The sequence below is a fragment of the Thalassophryne amazonica genome, chromosome 5 (assembly GCF_902500255.1).
Source record: "Thalassophryne amazonica chromosome 5, fThaAma1.1, whole genome shotgun sequence".
Classification (NCBI taxonomy): Eukaryota; Metazoa; Chordata; class Actinopteri; order Batrachoidiformes; family Batrachoididae; genus Thalassophryne; species Thalassophryne amazonica.
In genome coordinates, this window is record NC_047107.1 from 16,366,251 (window position 1) to 16,384,340 (window position 18,090).

Sequence of the window (18,090 nt, forward strand, 5' to 3'; positions counted from 1 at the left end):
CCTGTTTGGGAATCCGCTAGCTTAGCGTAGCTACTAGCTCTTAGCCGTTTTAGCATGGCGGCTTCTCCTGTCTCTCCCGTACTTTTCTGCTCTGGGTGTGAAATGTTTAGTTATTCCTCGGCCTCTTTTAGCAGTAACGGTACTTGTAATAAGTGCAGCTTATTCGTAGCTTTGGAGGCCAGGCTGGGCGAATTGGAGGCTCGGCTCCGCACCGTGGAAATTTCTACAGCTAGCCAGGCCCCTGTAGTCGATGCGGACCAAGGTAGCTTAGCCGCCGTTAGTTCCCCCCTGGCAGACCCCGTGCAGTCGGGAAGGCAGGCTGACTGGGTGACTGTGAGGAGGAAGCGTAGCCCTAAACAGAAGCCCCGTGTACACCGTCAACCCGTTCACATCTCTAACCGTTTTTCCCCACTCGACGATACACTCGCCGAGGATCAAACTCTGGTTATTGGCGACTCTGTTTTGAGAAATGTGAAGTTAGCGACACCAGCAACCATTGTCAATTGTCTTCCGGGGGCCAGAGCAGGCGACATCGAAGGACATTTGAAATTGCTGGCTAAGGCTAAGCGTAAATTTGGTAAGATTGTAATTCACGTCGGCAGTAATGACACTCGGTTACGCCAATCGGAGGTCACTAAAATTAACATTGAATCGGTGTGTAACTTTGCAAAAACAATGTCGGACTCTGTTGTTTTCTCTGGGCCCCTCCCCAATCAGACCGGGAGTGACATGTTTAGCCGCATGTTCTCCTTGAATTGCTGGCTGTCTGAGTGGTGTCCAAAAAATGAGGTGGGCTTCATTGATAATTGGCAAAGCTTCTGGGGAAAACCTGGTCTTGTTAGGAGAGACGGCATCCATCCCACTTTAGAGGGAGCAGCTCTCATTTCTAGAAATCTGGCCAATTTTTTGGGATCCTCCAAACTGTGACTGTCTAGCGTTGGGACCAGGAGGCAGAGCTGTGGTCTTATACACCTCTCTGCAGCTTCTCTCCCCCTGCCATCCCCCTATTACCCCATCCCCATAGAGACGGTGCCTGCTCCCAGACCACCAATAACTAGCAAAAATCTATTTAAGCATAAAAATTTAAAAAGAAAAAATAATATAGCACCTTCAATTGCACCACAGACTAAAACAGTTAAATGTGGTCTATTAAACATTAGGTCTCTTTCTTCTAAGTCCCTGTTGGTAAATGATATAATAATTGATCAACGTATTGATTTATTCTGCCTAACAGAAACTTGGTTACAGCAGGATGAATATGTTAGTTTAAATGAGTCAACACCCCCGAGTCACACTAACTGTCAGAATGCTCGTAGCACGGGCCGGGGCGGAGGATTAGCAGCAATCTTCCATTCCAGCTTATTAATTAATCAAAAACCTAGACAGAGCTTTAATTCATTTGAAAGCTTGTCTCTTAGTCTTGTCCATCCAAATTGGAAGTCCCAAAAACCAGTTTTATTTGTTATTATCTATCGTCCACCTGGTCGTTACTGTGAGTTTCTCTGTGAATTTTCAGACCTTTTGTCTGACTTAGTGCTTAGCTCAGATAAGATAATTATAGTGGGCGATTTTAACATCCACACAGATGCTGAGAATGACAGCCTCAACACTGCATTTAATCTATTATTAGACTCTATCGGCTTTGCTCAAAAAGTAAATGAGTCCACCCACCACTTTAATCATATTTTAGATCTTGTTCTGACTTATGGTATGGAAATAGAAGACTTAACAGTATTCCCTGAAAACTCCCTTTTGTCTGATCATTTTTTAATAACATTTACATTTACCCTGATGGACTACCCTGCAGTGGGGAATAAGTTTCATTACACTAGAAGTCTTTCAGAAAGCGCTGTAACTAGGTTTAAGGATATGATTCCTTCTTTATGTTCTCTAATGTCATATACCAACACAGAGCAGAGTAGCTACCTAAACTCTGTAAGGGAGTTAGAGTATCTTGTCAATAGTTTTACATCCTCATTGAAGACAACTTTGGATGCTGTAGCTCCTCTGAAAAAGAGAGCTTTAAATCAGAAGTGTCTGACTCCGTGGTATAACTCACAAACTCGTAGCTTAAAGCAGATAACCCGTAAGTTGGAGAGGAAATGGCGTCTCACTAATTTAGAAGATCTTCACTTAGCCTGGAAAAAGAGTTTGTTGCTCTATAAGAAAGCCCTTCGTGAAGCTAGGACATCTTTCTACTCATCACTAATTGAAGAAAATAAGAACAACCCCAGGTTTCTTTTCAGCACTGTAGCCAGGCTGACAAAGAGTCAGAGCTCTATTGAGCTGAGTATTCCATTAACTTTAACTAGTAATGACTTCATGACTTTCTTTGCTAACAAAATTTTGACTATTAGAGAAAAAAATTACTCATAACCATCCCAAAGATGTATCGTTATCTTTGGCTGCTTTCAGTGATGCCGGTATTTGGTTAGACTCTTTCTCTCCGATTGTTCTGTCTGAGTTATTTTCATTAGTTACTTCATCCAAACCATCAACATGCTTATTAGACCCCATTCCTGCCAGGCTGCTCAAGGAAGTCCTACCATTATTTAATGCTTCAATCTTAAATATGATCAATCTATCTTTGTTAGTTGGTTATGTACCACAGGCCTTTAAGGTGGCAGTAATTAAACCATTACTTAAAAAGCCATCACTTGACCCAGCTATCTTAGCTAATTATAGGCCAATCTCCAACCTTCCTTTTCTCTCAAAGATTCTTGAGAGGGTAGTTGTAAAACAGCTAACTGATCACCTGCAGAGGAATGGTCTATTTGAAGAGTTTCAGTCAGGTTTTAGAATTCATCATAGTACAGAAACAGCATTAGTGAAGGTTACAAATGATCTTCTTATGGCTTCGGACAGTGGACTTATCTCTGTGCTTGTTCTGTTGGACCTCAGTGCTGCTTTTGATACTGTTGACCATAAAATTTATTACAGAGATTAGAGCATGTCATAGGTATTAAAGGCATTGCGCTGCGGTGGTTTGAATCATATTTGTCTAATAGATTACAGTTTGTTCATGTAAATGGGGAATCTTCTTCACAGACTAAAGTTAATTATGGAGTTCCACAAGGTTCTGTGCTAGGACCAATTTTATTCACTTTATACATGCTTCCCTTGGGCAGTATTATTAGACGGTATTGCTTAAATTTTCATTGTTACGCAGATGATACCCAGCTTTATCTATCCATGAAGCCAGAGGATACGCACCAATTAGCTAAACTGCAGGATTGTCTTACAGACATAAAGACATGGATGACCTCTAGTTTCCTGCTTTTAAACTCAGATAAAACTGAAGTTATTGTACTTGGCCCCACAAATCTTAGAAGCATGGTGTCTAACCAGATCGTTACTCTGGATGGCATTTCCCTGATCTCTAGTAATACTGTGAGAAATCTTGGAGTTATTTTTGATCAGGATATGTCATTCAAAGCGCATATTAAACAAATATGTAGGACTGCCTTTTTGCATTTACGCAATATCTCTAAAATCAGAAAGGTCTTGTCTCAGAGTGATGCTGAAAAACTAATTCATGCATTTATTTCCTCTAGGCTGGACTATTGTAATTCATTATTATCAGGTTGTCCTAAAAGTTCCCTAAAAAGCCTTCAGTTGGTTCAGAATGCTGCAGCTAGAGTACTGACGGGGACTAGCAGGAGAGAGCATATCTCACCCGTGTTGGCCTCCCTTCATTGGCTTCCTGTTAATGCTAGAATAGAATTTAAAATTCTTCTTCTTACTTATAAGGTTTTGAATAATCAGGTCCCATCTTATCTTAGGGACCTCGTAGTACCATATTACCCCATTAGAGCGCTTCGCTCTCAGACTGCGGGCTTACTTGTAGTTCCTAGGGTTTGTAAGAGTAGAATGGGAGGCAGAGCCTTCAGCTTTCAGGCTCCTCTCCTGTGGAACCAGCTCCCAATTCAGATCAGGGAGACAGATACCCTCTCTACTTTTAAGATTAGGCTTAAAACTTTCCTTTTCGCTAAGGCTTATAGTTAGGGGCTGGATCGGGTGACCCTGGACCATCCCTTGGTTATGTTGCTTTAGACGTAGACTGTGTTTCATAATTATTGTATGGCCTTGCCTTGCAATGTGGAGCGCCTTGGGGCAACTGTTTGTTGTGATTTGGCGCTATACAAGAAAAAAGTTGATTGATTGATTGATTGAAGAACCGTATGAACTCAGAACACTACTAAGAACTTTCAAGCTGAATCTATTGTCAAGTCCTGCTTAATTGGAACTGCGTCACAGACCCACAGCACTTGACCTCTGACCTCTGAAGATAATCCCTGAATTGCGAATGATTCCTGGATAGCAAACCTTATTTCCTAAATGGAGAACATTATTTCCAGAACTGTGAACATTTCTGTTTTAAGCCTTCAGGGGACTGTGAATTGTTAAAGGCTTCCAGTGTTGCGAGTGCAACCTCTCAACATTTCTCTCTCCTCCGTTCTCCTAGTTCCTGTTCTCGGCTCTGTGCGTCCCACCTGGTCCCAGCTCCAAAACAGAAACCTGCAGCACCCTAATTTCCACCGCTATGAGTGGGCTGACTGTTGACTCAGCAGCCCGTCTAACCAGCACAGGATTGTTCTTTTGTTTATTGTAAATAAATCGCTTTTCGTTCATAACCAGTTCTATTCTTTGCTCCCAGCATGTAAGTCCATCACCAAGTACCGGCCAGCCCAGTTCCGTCCGGACCTCTAACCATAACATATTTTATATATATATATATATATATATATATATATATATACTCTAGCCACCCATGAACCCTAATTGGAGTAAGCGGGTATAGAAAATGGATGGGCTTATTGGTTGGCACTGTTGTATCAAAGGAAAAAGGTCCTGGGATCATGTCCCACCTGGCCTTTTCTGTGTGGAGTTTGAGTGTTCATGTGGCCTCCAGGTGCTCCGGCTTGCTCTCACATCCAAAGCCAGGTTAATTAAATAAAAGCAAAAGCAAATTTAAGTATCACATCATCTTCTCCTCAGCTCCCTCGCCCCCATATCTGTTGTGTGTTGGGGGGTTTGGTTGGACATTTGGATGCTGTTTTCTTTTCTTGCTCTCCAGGTGGTATGCAAACTGTTTTTTTTCTGTGGAGAAGGTGCTGGCGGAAGAGTCCTTCACCCTCATCAGAACCATTGGCTGCACCTGTGGAGGATGTTCATGTGCAGGCCTAACAACTTGCAGCACCTGTGGATGATGCTCACGTGCAGACTTAAAGACTTTCAGCTGAAGCAGATAATGAGATGGCGTTCTGCATTTAAGCCATGAGTGATCTGAGCAGAATTGCCGGGAACGCGACCTTGTGATGTTCGGTTGTGAGACGCTGAGGACCGCGCCAGGGTTTGACACATCGTGCCTGGGAAGGAGGACGGGTGAGGGACACATGCTGTCAGCACACATCAGAGGTGATTATCGTCTGAATAATCGTTAATAGTAATTTGGCGTTTTGTTACGCAGTATATTTGAACATTGATAAGAATTGTGCAGTTTGCTTCTCAATGCCGTGGCGTACGGATTGATGATCCTCCACCTGTTGTGAGAAGCTGCTCATTTACATAAGGCTTAAATTCAGACCTGAATGTGTTGCTGATAGTGTGTGCCTCTGAAGGATATTTGTTGTAGCTCTGTTGACTTACCTCACCTTTTCCGTCCTTCACAGAGTCAGTTTGTCGTATTCACCTGGGGGGTGTTCGGCGGTGAATCTGAGTCCAGAAGTGCCGGGCTTTGATCCATTTGGGCGCTGGAGAGCGCGCCGTCCTTCACCTTGCCAAGACAGCTGACTATTTATGTTGTACATGGATTATTGCACATGAGGGGGAATAAATTTGTTTCTTGGAAACCGCTTTCTGGTTATTTAGCGCTGGGCCATTGTCAGATGCTGGTTCGGTTCTCTGACCCGCATCAGCACATAATATCATCCCAACGTTTTCTGATTTGGGGTTGGAAAATACTGACATAGTTTGACTTCAGAGTTATAGTACTCCTGAATGAGTTTCATAATATCTTCGTCCTACAATGCCACTCACTGAAGATGCCACATGGGGAGCTGTATTTTCAGATATGTTGTCTGAATCGGGCTCTCAATCAGGCTTCTTAAACCATATGCAAAGAACATTCTTATTAAAACTGATGACATGCTGATGTCACTGATGGACTCCTCCCTTCATAGTGTTGATCACTGATGTCACCTGCTGAAGTTGTTGAATGGAAGCCTGTGGGCCGTCACAGCTCACAGTTTGAGGAATACAGTGATGTATTACTGAGGTCATTAATTTCCTTCATTAGTTCTCTGGAGTTCTATGTGACAAAGGCTAACAACCTTATGTCGGTATTGTTCTATGTTGCCAATCTCACTGTGCTCTTGTGAGTCTTTCAAGTTTGCACAACAGATCATCGGTGCCCCTCCTGAGAAACAGAGCCAAAAAGGTCAGGTCTGCACACACCCCGGACAGTGTCTTTGACCCCCTTCCCTCTGTCAGGCTCAGTGTCATGAGGACATGGACACAAAGACTTCAAAACAGCTTCTTCCCCAGGGCTGTGAAAGCTCTACAGATAGCCTGAGCTGGACTTTTGCACCTTCACACTGCACTTTATATTTAATGATCATTCTGTCCTTTACATTCTAAATTGTATTTTATTTTTATTACTTGGCCTTTTATTAAAGGTAAAGGCAAAGCTCATGGCCTGAAAGAGTTGTGTTCTGTGTTACAAAACTAATGACCTGATGGGTGTGTGTTCTGTGTTATAAAGGTCTAAGGGAGTTTTGTTCTGTGTTATAAACATTTCAGCCTGATGGAGTTGTGTTTTGTGCTATATAGCAATGGCCTGATGACCTTTTATATTGTTCGTTCTTGCAAGGATGCCACAAGATATGTTGGTAATTGTTGATCCTTGATCCTCAACTGTAGGGCTTTGTTCACACAGTGTGTGATGTCTGGTTTTCTGCGGACAGCTGCTCTTAGTGGTTCAACAACTAAAATGCGATGACCAGCAATGGTTTGTGGAGCCCATAGGACTTGACAGGACATGTAGGATGTCACAGTCATCTTACATTAACTGATTCTATCTGCTCAAAGTGATGTTCATCAGTGAAATCACCTGATGGAGTGGGTGGTTGCAAAGAAAGCCTGCATCCTCTCGGCCCTTTCTGGAACAAGTTTGAGACCTCTGATCTAGATGGTCTCGGATGAGAGAGTGAGGTCTTCCTCACTTTAAATAAAATCATCACACAACTGATCTGTCATCCTGCAACCCATCCCTTTCAAAATGTCCTGTGGTGCCAGACACATGGTGAAGCGACAGGTGTGAATACACTGGGAGTTGTAGCCCAAACCTGCACACAGGTGGCTCAGGCTATAGGGTTGTTATTCACTGATTGAAGCAACAGTGAGTCTCGGCAGCCATCTGAGCTGTCTGAGCAACTGAGCAGTCCACTTTAAATGCGCTGCTCACCTCCATGGCATGAGGAGCAGACTAGACATGCTGTTCCAAACACTGCCTGCTCCATCTCTCCCTGGCTAGCTTGCTGCGGCAAGCGGAGACCCTACTACTGCGGTCAAATTCAAGGAAAGGACACAAGGAAACAAGGATTTCTCCACTGAATGTTGCCACTTGAAACGTTCGTGCACTTCTTGATAGAGACGCTGCTGAGAGACCTCAGAGATGAGCAACGCTCATAGCAAGTAAACTCGCTAGATACAACATCCATATCGCTGCTCTAAGCAAAACCAGGCTGGCAGGAGAGGACAAACTATGTGAAAGAGGTGCAGGATATACCTTCTTTTGGAGAGAACATGGACCCGAAGAGAGAAGAGAGGCTGTAACGCACTATGCGATCAAGACAACACTGGCAAGTTGGCTGGTTCCCCAAAAGGGTGCAAATGATCAAGTTATGATGATGAGACCCCTCCCTTTCCCAAAATTTACCACCATTGTCAGTGCTTATGTCCCCACCATGATTAACTCAGATGAGACTAAAGATAAGTTTTACAAAGACTTGAACACTGTCATTGTCACTGTTCCCAACACCAATAAACTCATCATCCTTGGTGATTTTGATGTGGAAGTTGGCTGTGACAGCGTCTCCTGGAAAGGAGTGATCAGGAAGAATGGAGACAGCAACTGCAACAGTAATGGACTACTACTCCTCCAAACATGTGTGGAGCATGCCCTTCTGATCACCAACACCATCTTCAACCTCTCTACCCATAACAGGACAACACGGATGCACCCTCACTCAAGGCACTGCTATCTTAACAACTACATTATTGTGATGAAGAGAGACAGACAAGACGTACACGTCATGAAGACCAGGTGTGGTGCAGAGTGCTGGACAAACCGCCACCTTGTTGTCTCCAAACTTAAGCTCTGCATCCAGCCCAAGAGATATCCACAGATTGTGAAATTGCCAAAATGCCTGAACACTAATAAGCTGAAGGTCAGCAACATCAAGCAGTTATTTGCCGACACCTTGGACAAACATCTGGACTCCACTGTGCTGGAAGACCAGGATGTTGAGGCAGGTTAGACTACACTTTGTAAGACAGTGTATAACAAGAAATTGACTGCCTTGAGCCGACTACCAGAAAGCATAGGGACTCGTTGATGAGAACTGCATGGAGATCAAGCAGCTGCTAGAGGAAAAGCACTATGCCTACAAACTCATCTGGATGACCCAAAGTTAGCATCAACAACGGTCGGACTGAGAAATGTAAAGAGCAGTATTTAAGCTAAGTTGTGTCACATGCAGGATTAGTGGCTGAGTAGCAAAGCAGATGAGATCTAGGGCTTTGGAGACAGGAATGACATGAAGAAATTTTACAACAGCTTGAAGGAAGTCTGTGGCCTATTACTTCTGGATGACTGGCCTCCCTCCTTAGTGCTAACGGGACAACGCTGATCACCGTCAAGGAGAAAGTTCTGGAAAGATGGGAAGACCACTTTGACAGTGTATTGAACAGGCCTTCCACCATCAATGATGAAGTCATCAACAGGCTATCTCAAGTCCCTGTTGAAAAGACAATGGAAGACACACTGACTTTGGAGGAGATTCAAAAAGCAGTTTGACTCCTATCCAGTGGCAAAGCACTTGGCTTGGACTCCATCCCAGCTGAGGTCTACAAAGAAGACAGTGTGGTCCTGACTAAGAAACTTCACCAGCTTTTTCAGCTTATTTGTCAGCATGAGACAGTGCCACAAGACTTCAAGGACACCCCTATCATACAGTTCTACAAGCACAAATGAAACCACGAAGCCTGTGACAATCAATGTAGAATCTCCCTGCTGTCCATCACAGGTAAGATTCTGGCAAGAGCTCTGCTCAACTGCCTCATTGCACATCTCGAGCAAAGCCACCTACCTAAGAGCCAGTGTGACTTCCAGAAAGATGACAGAACCACTGATATGTTGTTTGCTGCCAGACAGCTACAAGAGAAATGTCAAGAGCAGAACATCGATCTCTACCTACCTCGATCTGACAAAGGCCTTGATACTGTTTGTAAAGAGGGCCTTTGGAGAATCATGGCAAAGTATGGATGCCCCAGAAAGTTCATCGCCATTGTACAACAACTACACAATGGCATGCTGGCAAGAGTCCAGGGCAAGGGAGAGACCTCTGATCCTTTACCAGTCTCAAATGGAGTGAAACAAGGTTGTGCCCTTGTTCCATCTCATTCAGCCTCATGTTCTCAGCCATGCTGACAGATGCCTTCAGGGATGCTGATGTAGGCATGGCATCAGGTATTGGATTGTTGGTTAAAGCGAAAACCAAGGTTTCGTCAGACACCATCAATGACTTACTGTTTGCCGATGACTGTGCTCTCAATGCTGCCACAGAGGCTGGCATGCAATACAGCATTGATAAGTTCCTCTGTTGCCTGCAACAACTTTGCCCTTGCCATCAGTGCTAAGAAGACTGAGGTAATGCGTCACCTAGCTCCAGGAAAGCCATACACTGAACCCAACATCACCATCAATGGGCAGCAACAGAACATGTGGACAAGTTCACATACCTCAGCAGCACACTCTCCAGAATGCCATCACTGATGATGAAATCAACGCTGAGGACACAGCCTTTGGCAGACTGCACAAGAACATTTGGAACAGTAGAGGGATCGCCATAGAGACAAAGATCAAGATGAACCAAGCTGTTCACACCACACAGCACTGTGCTGTGAAACATGAACAGTTTGAGCCTCATGCAATGAAGCTGAATGACATCCACACCACCTGCCTCAGGATACGTGTTGGCATATGGTGGCAAGACAAGGCCCCAGACAATGAGGTCCTCACCCATGCTGACCTGCCAGGCATCTACACCATCCAGATGCAGTTCCAGCTTCACAGGGCAGGATATGCAGCTCGCATTTCTGATGACAGACTCCCAAAGAGACTGCTGTTTCGCAAGCTTCAGCATGGGAAGTGCTCCCAAGGTGGACAGAAGAAGCATTTCAAGGACACATTTAAAGTCTCACTGAAGGCCTACAACATCAACCACAACAACCAAGTCTCACGGCAGTTCATGGTGGCATTATGATAAGAACATTAATCTATGGGTTCATGACGGGGACACAAAAACGGGGCGCTTTTCGTGACAGGGCACGGAATGTGTGGTGATGGGGGGGTCTGGGGGTATGGTTAGGTTTCGGGGAGGGGACACATTTACACTATGGTTATGGTTAGCGTTAAGACAAAGGAGGAGGATTATAATTAGCAAAATGAAAAAACAGTGTCACGAAAATGGGGCGTTTTTCATGATGGGGGCACGAAAAAACATCATCTGCGGACCCACAGAGCCCAACTACCGTAATCCTTTGGTGAATAGATAGTCTTCACTGTATCGACGGACAACGACAGAGAGAAAGTAAACGGCCTGGTGGATGTGTGTTCCTCATTATAAAGGTAATGACAAAGCTCACATGCTTGGTGCATCTATGTTTGGGCAGTTTTGCCCATTCCTCTTTGCAGCATCGGTCAAGCTCCATCTGGTTGGATGTGGAGCATCGGTGGGCAGTCATTTTCAGATTCCAGAGATGTTCACTCAGATTGAGTCTGGGCTCTGGCTGGGCCACTCAAGGAAATTCACAGAGTTGTCCGGAAGCCAATCCTTTGATATCTTGGCTGTGTCCTGAGGGTCATTGTCCTGCTGTAAGATGAACCGTCACCCCAGTATGAGGTCAAGAGCGCTCTGGAACAGGTTTCATCCAGGGTGTCTTTGTTCATTGCTGCATTCATCTTTCTCTCAATCCTGACTAGTATCCCAGTTCCTGCTGCTGGAAAACATCCCCACAGCATGATGTTGCCACCACCATGCTTCACTGTAGGGATGGTGCCTGGTTTCCTCTAAATATTGTTCTGCTGGAAGGTTCTCCTCTCTCCACAGAGGAATGCTGGAGCTCTGATAGAGTGACCATTGTGTTCTCGGTCACCTCCATGAATAAGGTCCTTCTCCCCGATCGCTCAGTTTAGACGGGCGGCCAACTCTAGGAAGAGTCCTGTGGATCTGAACTTCCATTTACAGATTATCGAGGCCACTGTGCTCATTGGGAACTTCAAAGCAGCAGAAATGTTTCTGTACCCTTCCCCAGATTTGTGCCCCAAGGCAATCCTGTCTCTGAGATCGACAGACAATTCCTTTGACTTCGTGCTTGGTTTGTGCTCTGACACGCACTGTCAACTGTGGGACCTTATATGTAGACAGGTGTGTGTCTTTCCAAATCATGTCCAATCAACTCAGCTTACCCCAGGTGGACTGCAGTTAAGCTGTAGAAAATCTCAAGGATGATAAGTGGAAACAGGATGCACCTGAGCTTCATAGCAAAGGCTGTGAATACTTATTATACTTATTTTTTAAATTATTCTTAAAGTTAGAATGCTGGCAATCTTCAATAGATAGAATATTCTTAAATATTCTAACTTCAGACTATATTTTAAGTTAAGAATATTTAGAACCATTAAAATTTGGGGGGAATTTTTAATTCGTGGGAACATACATAATTTGAGTGAAATCCATAGCGTATTTCGCCCCAGCGAACGTCAAAACCTGCAGATGAATTCAAGCCAGAAGTGCATCTGCGCTTGCGCAGACACACTTAATAACTCAGATAATCAGATAATAACAGACTCAGATAATAACTATAACTGTACACCGTCAGACACCGGTCACCAGGCAACTCACCTGTCCAAAAGCAGTGCTGCAAAATCCTTGTGATTTCGATCGCCAGTCTTCTGTCGCTGCAGCTAGCGGTGAAAGCCCCCAAGGGACCTGTGACGTCACCCCGATGGTGTCCTGGCTTTTGAATTTTTGGCACGTGCCAGTAATTCAGGATTTGTTTCGATACGGACGACTTTTAATCATGTTCAGACTAATGTTTTGGGAATCCTTTATATTCACACTACAAACAAAATTACGTTGGTCCCCATCAAACTTCTAACAACTGTCTCAATTTCAATATGCTTCCTGGCACTCTAATAAATTTGCAAAAATCTAAAAAAAAAAAAAAAAAAAAAACTATTTTCAGATTGTCATTATGGGGTATTGTGTGTAGAACTTTGAGGAAAAAATGTATTTATTCTATTTTGGAATAAGGCTGAAACATAACAAAATGTGTAAAAGGTGAAGCACTGTGAATACCTTCCAGATGACCTGAATGATATGTGGGCACACTATATACACTCTAAAAGCTGAGTTCAACATCCAAAACTTGTAAGAGTTCTTTATGTTAAAGAGAGGTAGCAAGTGGACATAACTAAATGCAGCTGCATGTTTTACAGTGTATAGGCTGCTAATACACTGATGCATACAGCAGTATTCCTGTGCCATGTCTGCTGTATTGTCAGTGTAACAGCTTGTGTGAAAGGCATTAGTGCACCTTAAAACAAGCCTGATTCATTAAAAATAGACATGCAGGAGGCACTTCCTCCTTGGACCCCTTTCCTAAACTGTTGACTTCCCCGTAAAGACGCCCTGAGATAAGACCTGTGCTGTTTATCAGCTTCACTGTGTGTCACCACATCATTAAGAGCCAGGCGACGGCTAATTAGCTGTTTGTACAGGGAGCTGATTAGACATGGGATTTGCATTGTGTTTCACTCTGGGATCCCTGCAAAATTATTGTCACTCAGCAGCTTTAGTTTCAGTGGTAAAGAGAGCTTTGTGGCTGGTTTTGATATTGACCCTTTTTGCATGAGTTTTGTTAGACCACTTCACGAAGAGGCCAAGTATGGTAAATTAGCAACTTTCTCATTAAAGTTTTTCATGAAACTTGCAGAATTTGGCAAAAATAAACACTTTCAAATAATCATATATTTCATGAACCATTTGTCCTCATCAACCTTTTGCACATTTTTCATAAGAACCAAACCTTGTTTATTTTTTTGCAGTTTAGTTCCTATTTGGCCACCAGGTGGTAGCCTACAGCGAGAATGGCTTGCCACACTGCACTCAAACTTACAGAGGCCACTTTACCCTGTTATGGGATCAAATTCTGCAAGTTTCATGAAAATTTCATCAAACATATTTCATCACTTTGACTTAGGGCACATAGAGAAGTCACTTTGTGAAAAAAGTGGTAATTTCGCATTTTGGCGACAAAAAACGCCCCCTATACTTGTGCACCCAAAGTCAGCCACCAAAATTTTCATCGGACTCAAAGTAAGACCTCCTAATCTATCATAATATGCATAAAAGACTTTGGCTGACTAAGGGCGCACCACACCGCCACTGTGAAAATGTGCACAATTACAAAAAGATAGCGATTTGCAGTTCCACCTACAAAATGTTCACATTTTTGAAGAGTCCAAACTCGACAGACTAACATTAATGAAAATAAATTTGGATCGCTCAGGGCGTACGGAAATATGAGCATTCAAAAACCTAAATTTTGTAATTTTTCCCATTTTGGCTCATTTTGACCTCAAATTTCCAAGACCCCTAAAAAAAGCGGACCCTATAAAGGATACAAAATGTGATTTCTGTTCCTTTCTAACATATGTCTACCCATTAAAAAAAATTTGGGACAAATCTGAAACAGGGCTAATTTATTGTAAATAAGATTAAATCAGCACTTTTATAGCATGTCCATGACATAATCAGTGACTTGCAAATTTTCATGTATCCAGCCCTTTAGTTGTGTCAAGTAAACTGGCTGTAAAAGAGAATATTTAACCCTTATATTTAGAATAAATTATTGATCTATGCAATGATGAGAACTGTGCTCTCTATGATGGCTGCAGAAATCTTGATTCAAGCATTTGTGTCCTTCAGACATGACTACTGTAATGTTTAATTTTCTGGATTGCCACATACAATAAGAGTGGGCTGGTGTTAGCACAAATGTTTGAAATGCCTCCTTAAAATTATGGAGACAGTTATTATCAACTAGAAAATGCAAATCATTGACCAGTGATCCAGTCTAACCCCTATTATACCCCCTCAAGTCAAAACCCCCAAAATCATGCATTTTTTTTGCACCAAAATGTTGCCTGGCAATGGCAAAGAACCCGTAAACCAATAAAGAAAGTTATTTTAGTAGCATTTTCTTTTGTCAGACACAAAATAATATTACAGGAACACTGTAGATTGTGAGGTTTGAATAATGTCTGCATTTATGCCCATAATGGTCCATTTCTGAACATGTTGGCCATAGTTCATGGGGAGCTTCTTGTGATTCTACATGAGGTGAAAGAGTTTACTCAATTTCCACAAGGAAAATGAGGTATCTCGAGCATAGCGAACCTCTAGAGACATCCTACCATTGCCAGGCAGCATTTTGGAGTGAAAAATTCACAATTTGGGGGTTTTGACTTCAGGGGGTATGTACAAGGGGGTTAGTCTTGATAATTTGGTCAATGATTTGCATTTTTTGTTCATACTAACCATCCCCATATTTTTAAGGAGGTAATACACCAAAATGTTTAATTTCGCAAAATAGTACCACCCCCTAATAAGAGTACGAGTTGCCCACAGATGGTACAGAATACTGCTGGTACAGAGTTTTGACGAAAGGCAGGAGGTTTAATCACATCACACCCATTCTGCCTTCCTTTCACTGGCTCCCTGTGACTCCAAGAGCAGATTTCAAGGTTTTGTTGCTAACGTATTACAAGTAGGCTGTAAATGTACATGCACATATGTAACTGATGTTGTTAAGCCCTATGTTCCTCCTCGTATCCTGCCGTCACTAAATGCAGACTTGATCTGTGCCTTGAGGGTTGAAAAGAAGTCAGCAGGTTTTAGAGTCTTTTCCTGCTGTGCTCCTACCTTGTGGAATAGCCTGTCTGTTGAGATTCGAAAGGCAACTTCCATTGATGCTTTTAAAAGAATAGTCTTAAAACCTGTATTATAACCTTATTTTGTATTTCCTATAATTAGTTTTATGGTTTTCAGCGTCTTTAAATGATTTTGCTTGTACAAATAGTTTTATGGTTTTAATTGCTTTTACTCTGTGATATGGGGATCTTTGTTTAATAGTAGAGAAGCTTGAATCTTCGACTGGACTGGGTTGCTTGACGTGAGGACGTTTCGCTTCAAATCACAGAAGCGTCCTCAGCTAAAATTCTTGCTCTGGTAGTCTGACTTCTGTCTTGACTCTTGTAGAGAAGAATAACCAGAATCCAACAAAAGCTGGAGTTTTTTAACCTAACCAACCCCACCTACCGAGAGGCTGATTGCTATAGGCTAGTGACTAAACAATAGCTGTAATTAGCACCTATTGTGCTCTAGTTAGCACTCTTCTAATGACAGGACAGAAGCCTCCCCTGATAGCTCCCTTGACGACTCTCTCCTGATGACGTGAATGACTCATTACCATGAACAAAAGACTGAAACTGCTTTGACCTGAGTACCACATTGTAAACAGGGGACAAAGCATGTCTGAGACCCGCTCCGAGGTTAAGGCTGGGTTTCAACTGTTTGACAAAGAATGCTTCCTTGACACTCTCTCAAACCATTTTCTCTCTGTCTAAGATTTTAACTTCCTTGTCCTCAAACGTGTGGTTAGTGTCTTTCAGGTGGAGATGAACTGCAGACTGAGGTCCACTGGCGACCCCTCAAGGGGGTGGTTTGAGCCAAAGAGCAGATATTGGTCAGTGTGAGTGGGTTTTCTGTAAACCTCTGTCTGGAGGTTTACAGAAAACCCACTCACACTGACCAATATTTGCTCTTTGGCTCAAACCACCCCCTTGAACACAAGCTCGGGGTGATCAGGACTCTTCAACACAGAGCCCTACAGGTGCCCACAACTGCAGAGGGAAGGGCTAAAGAACAACAACTTGTACGGAAAAGCCCCTCACAGTATGTGGGTACCCACGCTGGTCCTTGGTCAAAGTGCAGAAGTCGCAGAAAACAAAGAGACCAGATAGACAGGAGACGGAGACAAGAAGAAGAGGAGTGTCTCTCCCTTATTTAGCAGGAGTAGGGGGAAAACTACAGAGGATTCTTCAGACAGCACAAAATCCCAGTTTTACTTTTAAACCAGTCAAACACCTTGAGGACAGTAATAGTTCACCCTAAGGACACGATCCCTAGTTACAAACAGAGCAATGTAGTGTATCATATCAGATGATCCACTGAAAGACACTAACCACATGTTTGAGGACAAGGAAGTTAAAATCTTAGCCAGAGAGAAGAAGTGGTTTGAGAGAGGTGTCAAGGAAGCATTCTTTGTAAAACAGTTGAAACCCAGCCTTAACCATGGAGCGGGTCTCAGACACGCTTTGTCCCCTGTTTACAATGTGGTACCCAGGTCAAAGCAGTTTCAGTCTTTTGTTCATGGTAATGAGTCATTCACGTCATCAGGAGAGAGTCGTCAAGGGAGCCATCAGGGGAGGCTTCGTCCTGTCATTAGGAGAGTGCTAACTAGAGCACAATAGGTGCTAATTACAGCTATTGTTTAGTCACTAGCCTATAGCAGTCAGCCTCTCGGTAGGGTGGGGTCCTGGTTAGGTTAAAAAACTCCAGCTTTTGTTGGATTCTGGTTTATTCTTCTCTACAAGAGTCAAGACAGAAGTCAGACTACCAGAGCAAGAATTTTAGCTGAGGAAGCTTCTGTGATTTGAAGCAAACTTCCTCACGTCAAGCAACCCAGTCCAGTCGAAGATTCAAGCTTCTACTATGGAAAACCACCTGGACAACTGAGAGCCTACACAGAAATCTTTGTTTAATGTTTTTTGTGGAGTTATATTCAGCACTTTGTTGATTGATTTCTTCATTTAATGAGCTTTAGAAATAAATGTATTATTATTATTATTATTATTATTCATTTGATCGGGGTGGTGGCCAAGTGTTTAGTGTGCTTGGTTTCATTGGGAAAGTTTCCCACTTGAAACCCCACCCCTGCCACATTTATCCACGTAATGTGGAGTTGTGTCAGGAAGGGCACCCGGCGTAAAACTTGTGCCAATTAAACATACAAATCCACCTTAGCGTGTCTACAGACCTTGGGCCTTGTGTGTTTACCCAGAGCCCCAGTGCGGCTTTCAAGCTGGGAGGTCTACCGTGGACATGATCTTTTCAATACGCCAGCTGCAGGAGAAATGTCAAGAGCAGCAAATGCCACTCCACATCGCCGTCATCAACCTGACAAAGGCTTTCAACTTGGTCAGTCGAAGCCGACTCTTCATGCTCCTGCAGAAGATTGGCTGTCCCCCAAAACTCCTCACAGTGGTATCTTTGTTCCATGAGAACATGCACAGTACAGTTTGTTTCAATGGTGGCAACATTAGAGGCCTTTCGAATTAGCAACGGGGTGAAACAGGGCTGTGTCCTTGCACCGACGCTCTTCAGAATCTTCTTCTCCATGCTCCTCCAGTACACCTTGTAGGATTGCAGTGAGGGAGTGTACATTCACACCGGGTCCCACGGTAAGCTCTTCACCATCACCCAACTTTGCGCCAAGACCAAGATTGTGGAGGTACTCATCAATGAAATGCTCTTTGCCAACGATGCAGCCGAAGATATCACACTCCAAAGATGGACTGTAGCAGCTTGTTAATCACATCTCTTACACCTGCAAGGAATTCGTACTGACCATTAGGGCTGCCATGACTAGTCGACTAGTCACGGACTACATTGACTATTG

At 43.3% G+C, this 18,090-nt stretch overlaps 1 long non-coding RNA gene across 1 annotated transcript; it reads right to left on the reverse strand.

The window, feature by feature from the left end:
* Positions 1 to 447: 447 nt before the first annotated feature.
* LOC117509744 lies at positions 448 to 13,512 on the reverse strand. The gene is made up of 3 exons (XR_004560492.1): positions 13,429 to 13,512; positions 6,169 to 6,174; positions 448 to 457 (listed from the first exon to the last, which is right to left on the reverse strand). It is a non-coding gene; the product is annotated as an uncharacterized LOC117509744 (long non-coding RNA).
* Positions 13,513 to 18,090: the final 4,578 nt, after the last annotated feature.